Source organism: Cupressus sempervirens, chromosome 10, assembly GCF_028749045.1.
Source record: "Cupressus sempervirens isolate cs-2001-9-10 chromosome 10, ASM2874904v1, whole genome shotgun sequence".
In the NCBI taxonomy this organism is placed as follows: domain Eukaryota; kingdom Viridiplantae; phylum Streptophyta; class Pinopsida; order Cupressales; family Cupressaceae; genus Cupressus; species Cupressus sempervirens.
The window spans coordinates 470,655,039-470,666,655 of NC_143127.1; the positions used below are offsets into that span (position 1 = coordinate 470,655,039).

The 11,617-nt window shown below is 32.0% G+C and overlaps 1 pseudogene; it reads left to right on the plus strand.

Annotated features, from left to right (window-relative positions):
• The first annotated feature begins 5,946 nt into the window (after positions 1 to 5,946).
• LOC149534732 (cytochrome c biogenesis protein CCS1, chloroplastic-like) lies at positions 5,947 to 9,822 on the plus strand (annotated as a pseudogene).
• Positions 9,823 to 11,617: the final 1,795 nt, after the last annotated feature.

The following is an 11,617-nucleotide window of genomic DNA, read 5'->3' on the forward strand; positions in this document are numbered from 1 at the left end:
TTCTTATATGCACCACAAATCCTTTAGGAAACCTACTTGTAGAGGGTTTCCAAGGCCCTCTGAATAGTAATTTCCCATCTTTCTTAAGGTTAGTGATCAAGAGTGCCATGGGGAATTGAATGCTTGAATATGTATTATGAATCAACAATTATTTGTTAATGCAATTGAAATGCATAATGATGAACACTAACCATTAGGAATTGACATTCTCCTAGTAAGGAATGCTTTATATTTCCATTTTTGTGTGGGATCTAAACCCTAGTTGAGAATAGTTGTGTAAATCAGTGGAGGTCTCAATAAGGGACCTTACAACAACATCAACACACTATCTTCCCATCTTGTAGGGTATTGGATGAAAACAAGGAATCATTCTATGTCAATAAGGAGAAATCTAACAATGTAATGTATTATGTGTATACTTGGTGTATGCTTTGCGTCTTCATGCATTGATGTGTAAACTTTGTGTATGGTTTGTGTCTTCATGCATTAATGTGTATACTTAATGTATGCTCTATGTCTTCATGCATTCATGTGAATATTCTATGTATTCTTTGTGTCTTCATGCATCAATGTGTATATTTTGCATATCCTTTGTCTTCATATATTCATGCATCCTTAAGTATGTGCTCCATGTGTGTTTCTACCCTTGGTTGGTCTAGAGAAAGATAATAACTAGGAGAGAAAAAAAAGATATGAATTTAAGGCATTTTGTCATGCAAACATTGGTTTTTGAAAATTCAATTGACCTCATTTTGGAATGGCCTACATTCTTGTCTTTGGATAAGAGAAAAATGTATAATGATAATATCAGAACTGAACCCTAATAGAAATATTGCAGTTTGACTTGCTGCAATAAATGTCTCATATTTATCAATATTAGAGTAGCATGGTGCAACATATAAATAATAGAAATGATTTTATGATTGCTTAACTATTTCTTAACTCCTCCATTCATCATGGTGGAAAAAAATTGATACCACACTTCATGAATACTCATGATAATGTTTAGTTTCTATAACTAGGGTCATTCCTAGACCTAGATCTTAGCCTCAAGGGTTCACTCTTGTTGATCCTACCTACGTATTCTTGAGTGGAAAGTTAAAGGCTTTATAGTTCATATTTAGAGGGAGCTCATTCTCTCTTCTTGATGAGATCTCTAATCTCTCTTTAATTATTATTATTAATTAAGTGTAAACTTAGTCCCATTACAAATAAATATACTAATAAGGATACTCATTGTTACCTCTAGGTAGTGGAAAGTCCACTGATAATAAATGCCTGCATGATGTATTGGCAAGTTGTAATGTTCTCTTAACTAAAAAGAAGAAATCTGATTTCAAGTCTAGGGATGTTGATCAAAATCTTCGTTGCCTTGTAAAAGGTTCAATTGAGTCATTGAAGGACATAGTTGCAAGTTTAGAGTCTGCTTGTGGAGCTTTGGGGGCCCTCTTGTCTTACATAGATTTGCTTGTAGATGACAAAAATTATGGAAATTTTACCATTCAACATTATCACATAGGTAGATTTATGTGGCTGGATGCTGCAAATTTACAAGCATTGAATGTTGTTGAAAGTAAAATAGATGTGAACAAGAACTTTAGTTTATTTGGATTAATGAACATGACATGTACTGCTGGCATGTGGAAGAGACTATTGAATAGGTGGCTCAAGCAACCTCTCTCATATGTAGAAGAGATCAAGTGTACACTGGATATGGTGCATGCATTTGTTGAGGATGCATCATTATGCCAAGATTTAAGACTTCATCTAAAAATAATTATAGATATTGACCGACTTGTGTGAAAAGTAGAGAAGGGTAGGGCCAATCTACAAGATATTGTAAAGCTCTATCAGGCAAGGATCTTTAAGTTTTAATGTATTTTATTTTTTATACTGTGCATTTGCAATAAATGTGCTTTGTGTTTTTTCTCTTCTATGATCACATGGATACTTTTGCATTGAATTTATGTGTTTCTTTCACAATAATGACATCATGCTTTTGAATGAATATTGATCATTGCTTTGTATCTAAATTTATTTATGTGTTGTGCAATTGCACTTATTGATTAAATGGTGTATTTCCTCATCTATGATTGTTCTTAGCTATCATACTAAGCTTGCAGTTAGTAGATATCACATCTCTTACAAGATGAGAGCTATGGTTTTCAAGCACTTAAACTATATTTGGATTGTTTTTGTTCACTATAGTTATTGTACATGTGACAAACAAGCATGCAACTTCCTGTAATCAAAAGTTCACTCAAATGATATCAAGGGGACTTTTCTTTATTAATCAAGGAAAGATATTTGGATGCCTTTGACCTTTGGATAGATGAAGAGAATTTGACAAAGTTTGCAGCACTTATGGAGGCTTCTGTTGATCTCAATCAACTTGACAATGGAGAGTACATGATCTCAGTTGGTTACGGTCCTAGTCTGACAACACTTAAGAGTGAAAAAGATGAAGTGGAAGAACAAATTCAAAAGAACATCATAAAACAATAGATGATATGGATCTTCTTGTTGACAAGGCTTTAAAACTGGACAAAGGCACACAATTTGGACATGTATTTAGGATTACAAAGGAAGAGGAACCAAAAGTACCAAAGAAGTTGAATACAAAATATAGTCTTAGAAACATAGAAGGATGGAGTCAACTTCACAAATGCAGAACTTAAATGACTTGGGGAGCAATATATTAAGTTATTAGATGAATATTCAAGTAGTCAAAGGCAACTTGTTACCCATGTGGTATAGACAACAACAACATTTACTACGGTAAGTTTTTTTTAGTCTATTTTTTAACCTTGTTTACTATTTAATCTTTGTGAGAAATAATTCTATACATAGTCTTAATAAAATTTTCTCTGATATTGTGTGTTCTTTTTAAATATATTTATGGCTTTAACTCATATGCCTTCACTCATTGTTGAATCCTAACTTTTTTTATTTAAAGTCCTCAAAGATTATATGATTACTTCAAATAATAATGGCTAGATTAAGCTATTCCTTTTGCATGCTTATTGAATCTTCAAAAAAGAACATATTATTGTAGGAAAACTAATTTTTTTGTAGGTGATGATTGATTTTAAATTTTCTTAATGCCGGTTGGATGATTTTGTATGGATATCAAGTAATGCTATAAGAAAAGTTTTGAATGAATTGGTTCTTGAACTCATAAGCCTTTGATAGCATACAATGATAGTCTATGTTAAAACTTAAGTAGTTAACTCTATGCTTCATATTTCTTTAGGAGTTAGTCCACCTCTTTAACAAACCTATATGTTTGCAAGAATTACAAGCTTAATTTTTCTATGTTGCAAGAATTAGAACTCTTCATTGCTGCACTTGGAGAATAATAATTTAATTTTTTAACAAATTAATTTATTAGCACTGCTATTTATTACACTGCTATGGGTATGTAAAAATGTTGAATGCAAGTCATGGACATTAGAGACTTGTTTGTGGAATGGATGCATAGCTATTAGTGGAAGAGATGTATAGCTGTAATTGTACATAGTATCATTATGTATTCTTTTGCTTTTGGCATGACAAGACACATAATTGTCCAACAAGTATGGTTTTTACACATCTTTTTCATAACACATTTATATAATAGTTAATTATAATTAAACTCAAATTTCAAGAGACTTTGTGGATTTTCTCATATCTTGTGTAAGAATTGGTTGTAAATATGACATGCTCACCTCAATGTGGATAGATAAGACTATTTGAAAAATACTTGCAACCTTACCCCTCTCATAAATGTGATGCTTTTCATGGTGAATATTCATTGATATGTGGAAGTTGGAACTGACTGATTTAGTGATTGGGCTATTGAATAAAATACTGGGGCTCACTTTGATTTTTTCCATATGTGCACCCAACCTACACCTTTTGATTTTTTCACTTTCATGTTATCTAGGCTACCTATTTTAAATTTTCTACTTTGGAGAAATGTTGTGATCAAGCACTAAATAAGATTAGATTCATGTATTGTAGTCAAAATTCAAATAGTTACGTGTCTTGATTTCAACTTTATAGGAAACTCTTGAGCTGCTCTCTGCGTGTCTGATTGCTTTGATCTATATTCAGTGTCTTTTCTCTAATTTTGGTATGTTCACAACTTTAGCCATGTTAATTCTTGTTTTCACAGTGGCACAATCTACTTATGCTCATTATGTACAACATCCTTTTGGCTGGTTTGTCATTATACTTGAGTGCTCTTTAGGGTTATCTAAGACTATTGGATTCAGACACTCTATATAGTATATTACCAAGAGATATTTTTCTAATAATATAGACTATGAAAGACATAGATTTTTAAGCACCAGTATCTGTCATACTACTCTTTATTTTGGGTTCGATAAATGATCTTATAATCCTATATGTTTCTTTAGAGCTTGGTTCATGAAGAGTAATCTAATGCTTTACTTTCTTTCCACCAATGAATGCCCATTTATCATTTGTATATGATTCAATCACTTTACTATTAAATAAGCATTTAACAAAAATGGAAGTAAGTTTCCTGACATGAAACAGAGGTGCATTTTTAATTAGGTTGTCTTTATGTCAAATGAAGATACCTGTAATTCTACAAATTAACCTATTGTTGGGATTATTATTAAAGGCAAGTGATCTATTCTATAGGTAGGGTAAAAAAATTGGCAATAACCATAGGATGTAGAGTAGTTGGTGGAGCTATATTTGCATTATGTTTGGTGGGAATTTATGTCAAAATTACGGCTAGAAAACGCTTGACACAAGTTCATTGCATAGCCTTAGATGGTAAGTTAAGATAATTGTTTGCTATTTTTATTTGATTTTCTCTCCTAGATAAAAATTTTAATAGATCCTTTCTTTGTACTAATAGCTTCAATGTCTGGCAACATGTAGATCATTAGGTAGCATAAATTAGTCTAGTGATGTGGTAATGTACTCCTCATATGATGCTGGTTTCATTATGTGTTTAAACAAGTTAAGTGTTAATGTTTGGCATTGAAAGATCTTAGCTCAGAGGTTGAATGGTTGGAAGACTTGGTTAAGATTTGAGAATTTTGATTTACTTACACTCTTTATCTATTGTGATTGGCAATGGGTCATTCTAGTCATGGTCTATTTTTAAAATTTTCACATCCTCAGAGACATCAATTAGGCAAATCTTTGAGAAGTTTAGTGCTACATGGACTCCATGCCATAGTTAATCTATGACTTATAGCTGCTTTTCCCCCATATGCTTCAAGAGAGAGATTTCATATAGCGCATCCACAATACAACCTATAGAGAAAGAAAGGATAGTTTTCTGGTATTGATGAATGCTTCTAGATATAACTATGTAGTGTTTTCCAACATTAGCATTTGAGAAAAAATGTGAGTGTGATCCAAACTATTGATGCTGAAAAAAATTGTATTATTATATCTAGAAGCATTCACTATAACTATCATGAACTATGGAGATTTCATGTCTTTTACAATTTTCTAATGTTCTTTACCAAAATGAGGGATCCTTCAATGCTAGATTCTATTCAAGGCATTGTCTTTATTATGAGGGGACACTTGCATGTTGTCTGTCTTTAAAATTTGCATTCTAGCTTCTCTAGAATTAATTTAACATTGCATGCTTCCAAATTATAGTGTCATGATAATGACATCATAAATACTAGATGGGGAGCACAGTCTATTTAGAAAGAATTAAACAAAGCACTTGAAAAAATTGAAAAGACCTAATTTAATGCTTGCAAAAGGAATAATTAACACTATACACACTATTCCATCCAAAAAAATCCACAAACACTTCTCTATTCACTTCAAAACTTAATAAAAACCAGTAACTGTCATTGCAATTCTAGGCACAATCTGCTATTCTGTACTATAGTTGTACAATGGAATTTACCAACCCTTGCATTAGGGTTCCCCAAGACATTTATAGCCTTCTCCTTAGCATTCATGAAGTCTAGATCCAACATCCTAAAATTAGAAGTTGCAGAATCACTTCCTAGGGCTCATATTCAAGAGCTTGGTATTCTTTTGATGGGTTTGGGATATGAGGTAAATAGATTGTGATTATTTGGAAGAAATGATCTCATAGCATTCATATAATGTTTCTACTCTTATTTCATGGATAATATGATCCTTTCTTTTCAAAATTTGAGGCTTGCAGGTCTTCTTCAGCGAATCAGGTCTATATGGATTCAAAGGGCTTGTTGGTAGGCTTATACCCATTAGTGTACATGTAGCTCTTTTGCTCATAATGGTAGAGGAAACTCTAAGTTCTATGGGGGGCTACCCTAGTTCAGTTATAGTTCCTCAAGGCTTGAATTTTATGATGGGGGATGTTCTTACTCCAAATGGGATTTTGTCTAAACTAATTCCCAGTTTTCAAACCGAAGTTCATGTTGAGAAGTTTTACATTGATTACTATGAGAATGGTGAGGTATATATATTTTTGGAATCAGAATCTGGAGCTTTTCTTGTCCTTCATAGAACCACACACATAAAAGAAGAAACAATATTCTAGCCACCATCTTACAACTCTTTGTTCTTTTTTTGTTCTCTTGGCTACATTTTTCAGTTTGATAGTTTCAGAATAATCAAGTCTCTTTTGAAAACTGCATTGAGATGTTAATAGTATGTATCTTACTATTATTCATTTTTCTCACCCATCTTTATTTAGGTATCCCAATTTCAAACAGACCTTTCTTTATGTGATACAAATGGAAAGGAAGTTCTAAGGAAGACTATCAGTGTGAATAACCCTTTATGATTTGGGGGCATCACAATCTATCAAACAGATTAGAGTGTCTTAGCTCTTCAGATACATAAGAATGGTGCAGGACCATTCAATCTTGTAATGGATACATTACAGAGTGGAGATAATAAAGTTTTTAGTACATTATTGCCACTAGAAGATGATAATAGTTCTACCAATCCTAAAGGAATGTATGTTGGAATCTGATTGGAAAGATCACAATTGAAGAAGAGAGATTATTTACAAAGAGAAAGATTGTTGATAAAGAACATTTTAAATCATTGTTGTCACTGATGTCAAACCTACTATTTACTAGAATGACAATTTCTTATAAGATCCAAGTACTATCACTTAGTTGATTGATGAAAATGATTTAATCAATAAGATGTAACAAAAGTACCTAAGGGAAAGGTTGAGTTATGGTTTTGTAATGAAGTGCAAGGATCAGTTTAGACAATGATAAAATGATGTATTGATAATATAATTGAAGATACCAAAGTTGGTAACACTTAGAAACTCTAGAAAGATAAGTTGTAACAAAGCTATCTACAAAGCTTGACTAAGTTCATTAGTGGGTGCCAAGCAAGCTAGTTCATGCCGAGCAGATTTTTAGTAAGTGTTGAGCAAATGTGGAATCTAGTGTGTGCTGAGTGAAACAAAAGGAGCCAAGCAAATTCAAGTTTCGAGAAAGTAATAGGTACCAAGCATTAGAAAACTTATTTGATGTTGAGTGAATCCATAGTAGGTGTCGAGCATCAGTAAAACATAGTAGGTGCCGAGTAACATAGTATGTGCCAAGCATCAGGGTTTCAATAGTGTCAAGCTACTGCATTATTTGAAAAGTTAAAGATTCACCAGATTTGAGTTGACAAGTTTGTTACCTTGAATTTTGTGAACAAGATGGAGGATAAGGATGATGAACTAGTAGCACAAAATTTTAGTCAAACTATTTTTGAGTGAATTTAGGAGGATTCTTCATGATGTTTCTAGAAAGAACAAGATATGGGGTAGAGTCATTAAATTCTACCTAATCCATTCAAACTAAAAGAAAGAGTGGGAAGATTTGAGTGGGAAAAGTATTCCAGATTTCTATTTAAGGAGTTATAGGTTAAGAAGCTAGAGTTGCTGAGTTTCCAAGTTGCAAAGTGGTTGATAGGATGTCAAGGTGAAGGCATCGAGAGAGAGGAAAAATAGAGCTCAGAGACTCTACTTTGATAAGTGGCCATATAGGAGATTGCACTAGTACATCGAGCATGAAGAATCAAGGAGGTGAAGTTTAAAAAGAGGACAAGCTATCAAAGCTGCAGAGACTGAAAGCTAGGAAAAATTTGAGAGCTGAAATAAGATTTGAAATCTACAAGTTAAGTTGTGAGTTGTATCAGGTTAAAAGCCCTCATTGTTACTCTCTAAAAATTGTATCAGTTAGAGTAAAATCCTATGGACTTAGGTTGGTTTAACAACCATTTGTAAATCCTTTAATAGGGTGGCATTCCAAGTGAATGTTCTAAAGTCCTCTAACCAAGCCCACTTCTAACAGGGTGGTTGAAATCCTTTAATTAGGTCACATTTAACAGTGTGTTGTAGCCTTTAACAGGGCATCACTTCAAAAGAGTGAGAATTGAGTAGCATGTTACTGGTGGTTTTTACCAAATTGGGTTTCCACATAAATTACTATTTTATGTGTTGATTCTTCATGTGTTATTCTTGCATGTTGATTTTACAGTAACTTGCTAAGTAGGAAAGTTTAAGCTTGGATGTATGCATAGTTTAATGGGCTCACTTTACTTGGTGAAATTTTTTTATTAGGACATTTGGACCTTGAATAACTGATTCACCCCCCCTCTTAGTTATTCTAAAGCATTTCTAACAAGTATACATGTGAAATCTTTATTTCTAAAATCTTTAAATCTCTATTTGAAAGAGCCAAAAAAGAAATCATCTTGAAGGATATTTTTGTCATTTCCTAAATTTTGGAGCTTCTAAATCATTATATCTAATTCATTTATAGATTTCTAGAAAATATTGTGTATAAGTATTTGAATCAACATTTCAGATCATGTTGTACGTTTATCATCTAGATACAAGAGATCTAAGAATGCATTTAAGTGTGCAATCCAAAATGTTGATTCAAATACTTATACACAATATATTCTAGAAAATTGTAACTAAATTGATTATGGATTGTGGAAAACTCATATATTTAATTTATTATATTTGATGATTATTTCTTTGACACCACAGATTAATTTTGGCTCAAGATCTGCAGTCTGTTGTGATGTATGATCAAGAAGGGAAGTTTGTGGGAGTTAGGTGGCTTGGGTAAAATTGTCCAATAACCATTGATGGCATGAAATTTTTGGTGGATGATGTGATTGGTAGCACTGGCCTAGAACTAAAGGTCCATGCTTTTCCTCCACTATTTGTTTCTATTTGACAGTTTATCGTGTGAACTAGTAAAGAATATAATGGAGATAACTCTATTTTGAGTGGAATTAGATTGAATAATCATGTGTACAAACTTTAACAAAAAGGATATTGATGTTCATCATAATGAGTATGCCAGAGTCACTAATTATAAGTCATGACTACCCTTCCTTTTATAGTTGTTATGAAAAAAAGATGACAAAGTATAATTAAGATATGAATTCTTGTTTTAACCATATTTTCCCTACTTCCAGCTAACTATTTTTCCTGATCTTAGTTGGATCCAGGGGTTCCTGTGGTATATGTTGTATTTGGAGCACTCATGTTCACAACTATTGTCATCTTTTTTTCTCATTCATAGGTAAGCCTAGATTCAACAAATTTCTACCTTCACAAAATTCATTTCAAGTTTTGGTTAATGTATTTTGCAAGTTCTAACCATTTGGATAATGGCATGAAAATTATTTCTAATGTCCAGATTTACAAAATAAAAAATGAATGTGTAGGTATGGGCTTTGCAAGATGGAACATCTATTGTAGTTGGAGGAAAGAGTAATAGAGATAAACTAGGTTTTCAAGAAGAGATGAATCTGATATTTGATTCAGTTCTTGAACTAGTTAGTAATAAACATATTGCAAACAGTATGTAGAATTACTATTAATATCCTACAATTTCTTTGCTATGATATTTAAAATTGATGTTCATCAAATTAAATATCATTAGATGATTGGTTGACAGAATTTTTCCAACAATATTTGTTCTTGTATGTTAAGGCTTGCTAAGTTGGTATTATATTTTCATAGGTGACATTACAAATAAAATAGGGACATATAATTTGGCATTCTTAGCTTTCCACCATTATATCCCATTTTATGTAACTGCTCCTCTAAACATAATGGATCTCTTAATTTCCTCTGGTGAGTATATAATAATTGAAGAGAGGTCACCAAAAGAACTAACTCATGCTCTTGGTGGCCAAGGTCAACAAGTAGCTCCATTTGGGATTTCTGTTTGGAGCCCTACTTTTGATATTACCCCTACAAATCTTATCTCAGCCATTATAAATGAAAAGGTGCATTGTCATATCTACTCTTTTGTGAATAAACTATCATTTAAAAAAAAATACAATTTGATCTCAAACTTGGTTTTCTTCATTTCATACATTGTACAAGTATAACCATGATATATATTTTGGCATATAATATTTAAAATATGTTGTGTAAAACAGGGCATTATTACAGAGAAGGATCCAACTTTTGTGTTTGATGTAAAGGAGTTCATAAAGAGCGTTTCTTAAGGAGTAGACAAAGGATACATTGGACAAGTACAACTATGATTTCCATAAGAATTAAAAGAAATTGAAGTAATCTTTAGTCATTAAATTCTAAAAAAGAGCAAAATGACTGCACAAGTAAACTTCAAAATTAGTTTTTCCAGTGCTGAAGTTCTCGTGGGATAAAATGCATAATTTTCATATAGTGGTGTTCAGTTTAGGATACTTTTCTTCTTCAACTTATGTATTTTACTATACTATACTTTGAAAACTGACTATCATGAATATGAAATTCCTTTGTTACTTTGATTATATAATATATCATTATTCACAGTTGAAATTTTTTTTGTCAACTTTGGCAATATCAAGAGTGCATAATGAGGCATGTTACACTTACAATCAGAGGACACCTTTGAGAAGAAAAATTCTCCTGCTCCAACTTTATCTTTGCAAAGATTTAAAAGATTGCAAATTAAATGGCTTAGACAAGAAACAATTGCTTGATATAGCATAATTTTTTTTTTGACTAAACATTGGTGGAAATTTCGACCAATTCTTGATAGTTTTCTATCAAGAATTGGTCTAAATTTCCACCAATTATAATTTTTTTTTGACCAAACATTGGTGGAAATTTTGACCAATTCTTGATAGTTTTCTACCAAGACTTGGTCAAAATTTCCACCAATTATTAAAAAAAATTGATCAAACATTGGTGGAAATTTCGACCAATTCTTGATAGTTTTCTACCAAGAATTGGTCAAAATTTCCACTAATTCTAATTTTTTTTGATCAAACATTGGTAGAAATTTTGACCAACAATGACAAATTAGAGCTAGCAAAAATTATATTTTGACCAACGTGTAGGTTGGTTGAAATTTCAACGAGAAAAATTACCACGAATTGCTTGGTCAAAATTTTGACTAACCTGTGTCAAAAATTTGACCAAAATTTATCAAAAATTGAGTTCAAATTTACTAGTGAACAACAACTTATTCTTGTTATTGTTAGTACACTTGGTGCTATTGCTACTTTTAAAACTATTTTTTCCACCATGGCTAGTGCAATGAAAGTTGAGGCCCAGTCTTAATTGAGCATTGAAGCTTTTAATAAGGGAAAAGAAATTGTTCATTCTACTATTCCAATAAAAAAGGGTAAATAAAAGGAAGACATT